We start from the raw sequence: 11,320 nt of genomic DNA on the forward strand, positions 1-11,320 counted from the left end.
GGTCAGTTTGGGCAAAATGTGCACAATAAACTTCTATCTGGACTGAATTCTTCTGTGAAGTGGCAATCACTTCCCAGACAGACAGGCCCTGGAGGACCCGCCATTCTGCATCTTTTAATCACCGTTGCTATGGAGAAAGCCACTATTTCATTAGAGAAAGCGCCTTAACGCAATTAACACATAGTTCAGTTGTTCCCCATCCCTTTTGGGCCCAGGGATGGAGGGAGTGTTGAGGTATTGCTTTCCCGGGGGGGCCCTGCAGGAAACAGCAGGCCAAACAGGGCAGGGAGCGGTCCCAGGAAGTAAACCCGGGACACTCCGGACTGGCTTGTAGATTAAGGAATGTCCAAAAGAGGATCCGGCTTAAAATGAACAAAAAACTCAGGATGAGGACTGACTCTGTTTCAGAGCCAAACAAAACAAAATAAACAAAGAAAAAGTCTCTGCTGGCTACTTTTTGATTTTGGAAATGTGCTGAAAATCTCCCCATATTTTCTGGTGAAATTGATTTCTCTGCTCTTTCTTATTTCAATTCGGTTTTTTCCCCCAGCACCGGGACAAATCAGTAGCGTGATTGAGTCTGTGTAGCCATGAACGCTGCCCTTGAGCCTGACCCTCTGCCTGGCTCTGTTTTAAACTTCATTCACAGACTCATTTGCAAACAGGGAAGATAGTATTTTCTACTTAACTGGGCCGTCATAAGAAACTTTCCCCGGGGTGCCTGCCTGGCTAGAAAAAAAAGGAAATGCTAATAAATATGATGAGTTTTGATGGCTATGAAATGAGCACTTGGGGAAGAGCTTTCTAAAGTTGCTCACTTCTGGGCATTTCCCCACAGCGGGGCTGTAGATTTGGTCTCGTATTCACTTTTCTCTTGCTGTGTGGAGTAAAAGACTCAAGCGACAATTTAACTCTCAATTAACAGTATTAAAGAAAAGAAGAAGGTGCACTCGGAAATCCATCTGGAAAAAGAAGGGTGGCAGAAAAGTTGGCTGACAAAAGAAAGACAAGGCATATAGATTTTGTATATAGATGTTTTGCATCGTCCCTAATTAGCTGATGTATTTCTTTACGCGGACTCTTGGAGGAATTCTCAAGCGTGTCCCCTGCCGCTCCTAGAGACCGCAGAAAAGCAAATGACACCGAATTTTCCCTTCTTAATTAAAATGTTAAACAGGGTTAAGATGCCAAGTTTCATCAGTGATATTTGTTCCCCTGGTGAACTCTTAAGTCCTGCTGGGGTTCAGTTCAATGGGAGTTATTTGAGTCAACACATGTTATTAAGTTTCCGAATGTAATCAGCCTAGATATTTTAATGGAAACTTTCTCCTTTCTTTTAATAAGCATGTGGTTTGGTTATAAAAGCACTTGGGTTGGGTGCCCTGCGTTGCCCTTCCGCAACCAGATCGCCATAGCAACAGGCAGCTGGTCACTACAAATCCTGGCGGGCGCGGCGAGGGGGCGACGGCAGGAGGCCAGCCCCCAGTGGCCGTGTTTGGCCAGGCGAAAATATCCTCAATGGGATTAGAATGTTTAAGAGGCTAAAGGCTGTGGGAAAACTTTTGTCTGCCATATTTATCTCTTTTGCTGTTGTGTCTTAACATTTCCACTCGGGGTACAATGGGGTTACAAGTGAGAGCAAATGTTTTGATGGGTTTATTTTGAATTATGAATTCATGGGTCAGCATAATCACCCGTCAGCATCAACCTGCTTTTGACTGTGTCTGCCCAGGGCCAGAGATGGGTAGGGGGAGAAGTCAGTGGGAATCCACACCCGGGAGTAGCTTCAGCGTGGAGAATTAATTACATGGGGTGAGGGGAGATGCTTTTCTCCCTGGGTGGACACTGTATCTTGGAGACAGGTTTCAGGCTCACAGCCCTGCTCCTGGGGTAAGGACGATGTGAAAGGCAAGCCTTTTTTTCAGTTGATTATTATGGGAGGAGGAAAGAACTGGGAGGTAGGTGCTCCTGTCTCCTGGTCCTCAAACTACTTAAGTTGCAAAGGATGCTGTGTTCAGGATTGTGAACAGTATGTCCTTGTTATGCGCTGAAATGTGTACCTTCCGTGTGCATATGCTGAAGTCCTAACCCCTAGCACCTCAGCACATGACTGCATTTGGAGATGCTATGCTGTGCATAGTCGCTCAGTCGTGTCCAACTCTGCGATCCCATGGAGTGTAGCCCGCCAGGGTCCTCTGTCCATGGGATTCTCCAGGCAAGAATACTGGAGTGGGTAACCTATCCCTTCTCCAGGGGAACTTCCCGACCCAGGAATCAAACTGGGGTCTCCTCTGTTGCAGGCAGCTTTTTTTTTTTTTTTTTTTACCAGCTGAGCTACTTGGGAATTTGAAGATAGGACCTTAAAGAAGTGATGAAGTTAAAATGAGATCATCAGGTTGGGTCCTAGTCCAGTCTGACTGGTGTCCTTATAAGAGAAAATTTGGATGCATAAAGGCACCAGCCGTGCATGTGCTGAAAATGGGAGACCATGTGAGGAGACAGCCGTCTGCCCAGGAGAGGGACCTCAAAGAAACCAAGTCTGCCAGCACTTTGATCCTGGACTTTCAACCTCCAGAAGCATGTTGTTTAAGCTACCCAATCTGCGGTGTTCTAACAGCACTAGCCAACTCTACATCCCCCTCAAACTATTTTCCAGTTCTACTAGAGCTGTTGACAGCGTTTGTTAGAAGAAGTAGGTATGACGACCCAGCAAAGTCAACCTGGACCACAGGCCAAAATCTTTCTCCCTTTCTCTCTCTGGACAGGAAAAAGAAGTCACGATCGTTAACCAAAGACCCTGCCATTAAAGCAAATTTAGCATGGGCCTCTGTCAACTCCCTTGCAAGTGGCCTACCTTTTCCCCCGTCCCACTATCCTTCAATGTTACATGTTATTGGCAAGTTTAATGGAGGAGATATTGAATTGTTTGCCTTATTTTGTAAAACTTCTGTGCTAAATGTCAAAATGATACATCCATTTTTTCTTTTTAAAATTTATTTTATTGAAGTATAGTTGATTGACAATGCATTGGTTCCTGGTGTAGAGCAAAGTGATTCAAATATATAAATATATACATATATTCTTTTCCAAATACATATTTTCATATATATATTATTTTTTCATATTCTTTTCCATTATAGTTTATTGCAGAGTATGGGATATAGTTTCCTGTGCTATACATAGGACCTTGTTATTTACCCCTTCTATATATAATGGTTTACATCTGCTAAACTCAAACTCCCACTTCATCCCTTCCCAAGCCCCCTCCCCCTTGGCAACCACGAGTCTGCTCTCTATGTCTGTGAGTCTGTTCCTGTTTCACAGATGAGGTGCATTTGTCTCATATTTTAGATTTCACATGTAAGTGATAGCACATGGGTGTTTGTCTTTTTCTTTCTGACTCGCTTAGTACGATAATCTCTAGGTCCATCCATGTTGCATCCATGACTGAGTAGCATTTCATTGATGGACTCATTCTTACTCTGCATCCTGGGAGCCCCAGTGGTTGAGGGCTCAGGAACATCCCCACCTGGATCATTTACTATCTTCTGCCCAGCCATTCCCACCTGCATATGTAAACAAGGGAAACACTAGCTCCATCTGCTCTGAAGAGTGAGCATAGTTTGAAGTGGAAGAGGGTAGGCATGCCCCAATGGTAAGCAGACCCGATGTATCAAACTTGGACTTGAAAACACAATTTAAGGGTGATGATTTGTATTTCTACAAAGTATACATTGCACAAGTCCCTGTGAAAGATACATAAAATAACAGACCCCCTTGGTGCATTCAGAATTGGATTCAATGTAGAAAAATCTGATTCCTATGGAATTTCTTTCAGAATGCTTGCTTAGTAAGATAAGACACTGATGAGCGAAGATTGCTTTCTTAAGCTGCTTTTGGTCAGGAATGGGGGTAATACAGTCAAATTGGAAAGCAAGTACAGCTTAACAGATGAATATAGACACACGTGAATATACATACACATCTACACACTCATCTGTAGATACATATGTATACATACAGACCTATGTATACATGCAGACCCATACATACATACATACATACATACATATGATTACATGCACACACAATTCCTGTAGTTGACGCTACCACACTTCTCACCTCTCACTCACCTGTTATGTTTTCCCCACCTGGAACAGTTTATGATAAATAAAGAAGGAACACACATTCATAGAAAAAACAGTAAGCAAACAAAAAGTTCTTGTTCAGAAAATAATTTTTGAGGAAAAGACACTAAAATATTCAGAGTGGCAGTTTCTGGGTAGCTGGGTCATGCACACATTTTTTTTTTTCCTGCTTTCTATTTTCTGTGTTTCCTTAATTTTTAATATCAAATACATTGTGCTTAAATAAATGAAAAGAAAGGATTTAAAAAAAAACCTACCTGTTCTTTAAGACCTAGCTTGTGGTGGTAGGAAATTCTGCTTGTGATGGTAGAGAAGAGCATGAGTTTTTAGTTATTCCAACTTAAGTTCAGGCCCTGCTTCCACTACCTAGTAGCTAGTATTAGCTGTGTGGGTCTCAGCATATACATCTGTGAAATGGGATAATGCCTTTTTAAATAAAATGTAGGGGATAAAATGTCCTCTCCATAAACTGCTTAGCGTATTGCTATGCTGTGGGGGTTAATACATTATCATTCCCTTCCCTTTCTCAGCCCACATGAAGTCTAAAGTCCTTTCAGAAAATCCTGTCTTCCTTTTGTGCATCTATCATGGCCCTACTGTTTGCTGTGATGATTTTATGTGGAGTGACTCCTCAAACGATGGAGAAATCACTAACAGGAAGGGTGGACACCTTTGTATCTCCTGCATCTCTTCCCATGATAGGAACTTAATGAATAGAATGAATATTCTTTGAACAGAAGTTAAATCATCAATATCTGTGTTGAAATGAAGACTCTGCTGGAGTGGTTCTGAGAATCCAAGAGCCAATGAAAAACAGACACAACCAGAGCTAGAAAGCCAAATGAGAAAGAGTAGCCATTTTAAACTCACTTGAAAGTCATAAGTATCAGAAAATTCAGAATTATGGCTCCCTCTCCTTCTGTAACCTTTTCACATCACACATATGTAATAGAGGCCATAAAAGTTAACACGACGTTCAGTAGTACACGTTACAAACAGATTGCACCATGTGGCTGAGTTACTGTGGCAATGGGAATCATAACCTTGAATTTCCTCACTTTTATGTATTCGTAATAGTATCAGCTGTTACTGTGCATTCCCAGCCTGGCTTGCTCTTCAAACCCAAACTGTATTTATACTTGGAATAAAAGGGAAAGAAGCTGCCATTTGCAAAGCCCTGAAACTGCCCTGTTCTCTGGGGTTTACAGGGCTTTAGGCAAGTTATCCAAGTGATTATTTTCCAGAAAGATATTGGAGTAAATGGAATATTTTCACCTTAAGAGTGCATTTTGCTTGCATTTACCAAATAGTATTTCTTTTCCATTAAAATAAATGCTTTCAGACAAAGGCTGTATCATCTTGGTGGTGGTTGATGACACGGCCACATAGCTTGAGGAGGAAGCTCTGAGCTTGGATAAAATTGGGGCGGCACAGACCATAGGCTTCTCAGGTGGCGCTAGTGGTAAAGAATCCGCCTGCCAATGCAGGAGACGGTTCAATCCCTGGGTCAGGAAGATCCCCTGGAGGTGGGCACAGCAACCCACTCCAGTATTCTTGCCTGGAGCATCCCATGGACAGAGGAGCCTGGTGGGCTATGGTTCATAGAGTCGCAGAGTGGAACACAACTGAAGCGACTTACGACACATGCCCAGACCATAGAAACGCCAGATGCTCACTCAGTCCCTGTCCTCTACCCCTGCAGAGACTTAGCAGTGTTGCCTCAAGAAGAAGCCACCGAGGAGATGGGCATGGAATCTTAGGCTGGGTGGTGAACTGGTCTTCTGCCACCAGACCCTTTAAGACCCTCAGCTTGGATCTCATAAGACCCTGAGCTCTATGCCCGAGAGAGTGGCCTCCGTTCTTTAAAAGGTGGGCAGAAAATGAGAAATGGCTGCCTTTCTGGTAACCTGTTCCTTGACTAATGATTCCACACATTAGGACATTATGCCTTCATTGTTGCCTTAATTTTTCATTCTTGCTCTAAATCCTTTATCTGTCTGCAATGTGAGAGACCCAGGTTTGATCCCTGGATCAGGAAGATCCCCTGGAGAAGGGCATGGCCACCCACTCCAGTATTTCTTGCCTGGAAAATTCCATGGACAGAGGAGCCTGGTGGACTGCAGTCCATGGGGTCACAAAGAGTCAGACATGATGGAGCGACTAACACTTTGACTTCCTCTCTCTTCTTTTCCCAAAGCAGAGAACGCACGAGACCTCTGTCTTTTGGGAAGTCTTCAGAAGCCTATGGTCAAGGTTTCCTTCACACTGTCTTCTCTGGTCTAAATAAATCAAGCAGACCATGAGCCTTTCTTCTTAGGTCATATTTTCTTACCCTTTTATCAGCCTTGTCATTTTCTCCAAGAGGCTCCAAAGACTGAGCTCTCTGAGACATAAACATAGTCACCAGATGAGTAAGTGTCAGCTTCAAAACTGAACTCTAAAATAATTTTGAGTCCAAGGTAAGAACTTAGCTCCCAGGAAAGTTTTTTGGTCTTTTAAAGCGTTCATCCAGATGGTTATCAACAAACCAATCACACACACACACACACATTCAAGGATGGTAGAGAGATTATGATGCCCAAGGAGCTATTTATGTATTTATGTGCTTGTTTTTTCCAGGCACAATCAACTCATGATAAATGGTCATAGCACTTGAAATGTTTTAAGCTCTTGAATTCTATTTTTTCTTTAGTTTACTTTGGGGAGTGTCTTTTGGTAATTCCTGTCAGGGTTCCATTTTGGAAAATTGCAAACACCTTCTTGGCAATACTTTAGAGGAAAATTCTAGGCATACATCGGGGTGAGGGCCAAGCAGCCTGTCCCTATAAAGGAGACAGTGAGGTCAGTAAGAGCTGTTCCCCCTACCCACTGGCCTGAGGGTTGGGTGAGGGGTAAAATCACTACATGAAAGGCCCTCGATGTTTGTATGAACTTTCAGAAGGACAACATTTTTTTCAGTAATCCAGAAATAAAGGGGGAAATGCCGATAGTTTTATTCCTTTTGCAGGTACATCCAGATATGTGGTTCTGGGGGAAGAAGGGTGAGACTGAGAGAAAGCTGGGAATTTCAGTTCCACCAGTAAAATGACCTGACACATTCATCTTTCACTCTCGGCTTGTAGCACAAGGCATGAGTGAACATGTAGAAAATACAGGGTTCATAAAAACTAGATTAAGATTTTTCTGAGAAATTTGATGAGCCTTAAGATTTCTCATTCAACTCATCAGAAGTCTTTAAAGCACAAGCATTAAACCTATGAGAAGTGTCCAAACTTTTTGGCAAAGATGATTTGGTTCTGACTGGGAACATAGTGGTTATTCTTAACAGGCTCTGCTCTATTCATTTCTTCTGAAAGTACTATGGAAACCTTTGGGCTACTAGGGCTTAAGCTCTTGAACCCAAGAATCAAAGTAAATGGACTCTTCTTGCCTGTTCATTTAGGTACCTCCAGTGCTACTTTCTTTTAAGACCACAAAAACTTCTGAAGGAGAATTACTTTGGCGCACTTGCTAAAGGATTACAGTACTGCCACATGGGTTTACATGCCATTTATGTGCTGTTTGACATCTTATAACAAAGGTGTGTGAGAGAAAGGAAAGCACAAAGTCATGAAGAGAGATGAACAATCACACAGGCGGAGAGAAGTCATGGTGGTTGGAGATGGTTCTATCAAGAATAATAGAAAGTTGGGAGAAGATTAGATTTGACACTGAGTGACAGAAAACCCAAAGAAATATGGACTAATATGACACAGATATTTACTTCTTTTTCCTATTAAGGTCCAAGGATAGGCAGTCTAGGTTAAGATGATGACTTGAAGATCATCCTGGATCTTTCTATTATGCCTCTCTGCCAACCTTAGCTTGCACCTCATGGTCCAAAATAGCTGCTCAGGCTCCAGCCATCACATTTACCTACCAATAAGCTGGAAGAAGGAGAAAGCAGCACACTACTTTCTCTTATGTCCTATCTGCCAGAAGTTCGTCGCTATACCTGATTGCAAGAGAATCAGGGAGATATAATTTCTATCCTGAGTATTCATGTGCCCAGGTGAAATTCAGGAAGAAGTTCTATTTTTAAAAAGGGGGACAAGAGATAGTATAGACACGTATTCTTACAGAGAATTCCTGAAATTTATCTGTAAATTAGAGTACATTTATTAAATGTATCTGTAAATTATAGCCATACTAGAGTACATTTAGTTAAAATTTGAGGTTAATAACTATTATTAGTAATTGACCCAGTTTCACTTAGTCAGAGGGAATGACTTTGAGGACTGCAGATAATCCTTCAAATGGCTGACTTCTGTGCCCCGCTTCCACTCCTCCTTGGCAGATCTGCCCCAACAGGGACACTGGACTAGAAATCAATGGCCTCTATTCTCTGCAGCTCCCCTCAGCCCCTGGCTTGCACTGCAGCCTTGGGTCAGCAATCCTTGCTGTTTGAACCTCAGTTTCCTCTTGACTAGAAATTTCACAGTAATGCCAACCTCAGTGGTGAATTTTCAAGCACTCCCAAGGGACCGTGGTGAATGAGGTTATTCTGTGCTCTGAGCCCTCATGCCACTCTCAACCTAATGCATGCCGAGCTGATAATAACAGTAAACCCTGGACCCTCCGAGCAGGCTCTGTAGGAAGCCCGCCCCGTAGTCCACACGGTGGTCCACCTGTGATGGAAAAAGGAGATTACAGGTGAGAGGGGAAGGGAGGTGCTCGAACCGCCCAGCTGGTCAGCGGTGGCCAGGACCTCAGCCTAGTTCAGATGATTTCTGGAGCCCAAGAGTTGAAGTTTTCTGCTGGGCTAAGAATAACAAGCTCGGCTTAAAAGTCTCCTTTCACTTTTCAAACCTCTAAAAAATGTCAAAACTTTCACCATTTTCTGAGCTCAGCTTGGAGGTGATAAAGAAGAGAGTCTGACGTCCTTCCAGAGCACGGGCAGGACCTGCTAATGGCTCGGGGTGGTACGTTAATAAATGTGACCTCAGGGATAGACCAGGATCATTACTGTTTCCTTTTGTTTGTGCTTTAAACTACTAATTAAGGCTACAGAGACGTTTTAAAGAGAACCTAGGTCTGGTGCTTTCTTTTTTTCAGTTCCACTGGTGGTTTGCAGAGATTAGTCAGAGAATTCAGAATTTTCTCACGACCCTCAGGAACCCACCTGAATGGGCCATGATCCCCGGGCATCTGTCTGTGAGGAACCCGGCCTACAGAGCCCGCCGTCCTGCACTCCACCCTCTGCGGCAGTCACTCCTTCCCTACAGGGTGCTATTCCTCCGACTCAGACACACCAAGACATCTGCCTTATCTTTGATCACTGATGTCTTGCTGCAACCCAAAGCCCCAGAGCGCAACCCATTCTCGGTCTAGGCACGTCCATCTGTCCAATCTCAGAAAACTGGCTGCAGGTAGAGCATGTGGGCCCCTGGGGCAATGCCCGGGGGGAAAGATAAGAGGCACCCAAGTTGGCACGAATGAGGCTCTCAAGCAGAAACTTCTTGCTTGTGCCAGGCCAGATGGTTGTTTCACGTCTGTTTGAAGATGCTGAGCCCCACAGGCCGTGGGATTCTGAGGAAAGACCATCTTATCTGGTGCCCTATCGTTAGGTTTTCTGCTTGAATACAGGAAAACAAAGGGGCTTCCCAGGTGGCTCAGTAGGTCAAGAATCAGCTTGCAATGCAGGAGACGCAGGAGACAGGGGTTAGATTCCTGAATAAAGAAGATCCCCTAGAGGAGGGCATGGTCACCCACTCCAGTATTCTTGCCTGGAGAGTCCCACGGACAAAGGAACCTGTAATTCTTAGGGTCGCAAAGAGTCGGACACGACTGAAGTGACTGAGTGTGCATGCATATGCAGGAAAATAAGACAAAGAAAAGAATTTGTCTTTGCTTTCTGGGCATGGGACCCCACAGGTTTTTCAGATGCCCTTTTGGAAATAAAATCTTCCAGGCTCTGAGGACCCCTCAGTACCCCTTAGTTTCGGTCACCTCCTATTCTTAGACCCTGTGTTTCTGACCATCGGGGTGACGCTCTCACCCAGCACGGCACCCCCATTCTGCTGGATGCCCGGTGGCTCTGAACTGAGGGTGCGGTGGTCCAGGGCAGGCTGTGCCCCACGGAGGAGAGCCAGGTGGCTTCATTCGGGCTGAATCTGCCTCAAATTTCTTGAGTTTCTCTGGGTGGGATTCTAGACATTGCCCCCTCCACCCGGATGCTGGCTTCTGCCCAAAGGCAAGTGTGTCTGAACAGTTGGGCTGGATTTCTGCTGGAAACTTTTGGCTTCAGACGAAGATGAGCTATTGGTTCCATTACCTTCCCAGCTTTTGTCCCTATTCTGGGAGTCCCCTGATAGCATCATCTCCAGTCCAGGCTAAAGCCCTTTATGAGCAAGACCAGGAAAGATGGGTGATCATGCTCAGGGCTGATGAAACTAGAAAAGGGCCCATTCAATCTCCGAGGCAGGATGAAGAAACATTTTCTGCTTCCTGCAGGGTACGCTGCCTCACCCCACTGCCCAGCTTTGCCAATCACTAGCTGAGTGACTTGGGGCAAGTTAATGACTCTCTTCTGTCTCGGCCTGTAAAATCAATAGTACCCATCTAATAGGGTTGCCAAGAGGATTAAACGAGTTGATGCACATAAAAGGGCTGAGTGCAGTGCCTGGCTCAGTAACTATCCATTATGATTATTCTGAGAATCCATAGGAAATCAAGGTGTGATTGATTCGCTAGAGATATGTTTAGCCTTGAGCATGTTTCCTTAGGAATTAAGGACAGATGATTGAGTAAATCAGGCAAAATCTAGGACTTCAGTCCCTACTAAGGACCAAAGGAGCAGAACACTGATTTGAGGCTTAACCGGTCAAAACCTGTATGACGTCTCTCACTCATTCATTCATTTACTTATTCATTTATACAACTAACACCTCTAGAGTACATACTGGGGGTCAGGGGCTGTGGAGAGTCCTGGGGATGCCATGATGAACATAGTTAAATTCATGGTACTTATGTCCTAAGGGAAAGATTACAGGGGAAGGAGAGGCAGGTCGTGGAAGAAAACAAGTATATGAACAAGTTCATTTCAGAGAGTGGTGAGTTATTCATTGCTCTGCAGCAAATGATCTAAAGCAAAATAGCTTAAAAACCATCATTTGTTTGCTCAGGATTCTGCC

This window comes from Cervus canadensis, chromosome 8 (genome assembly GCF_019320065.1).
Source record: "Cervus canadensis isolate Bull #8, Minnesota chromosome 8, ASM1932006v1, whole genome shotgun sequence".
NCBI lineage: Eukaryota > Metazoa > Chordata > Mammalia > Artiodactyla > Cervidae > Cervus > Cervus canadensis.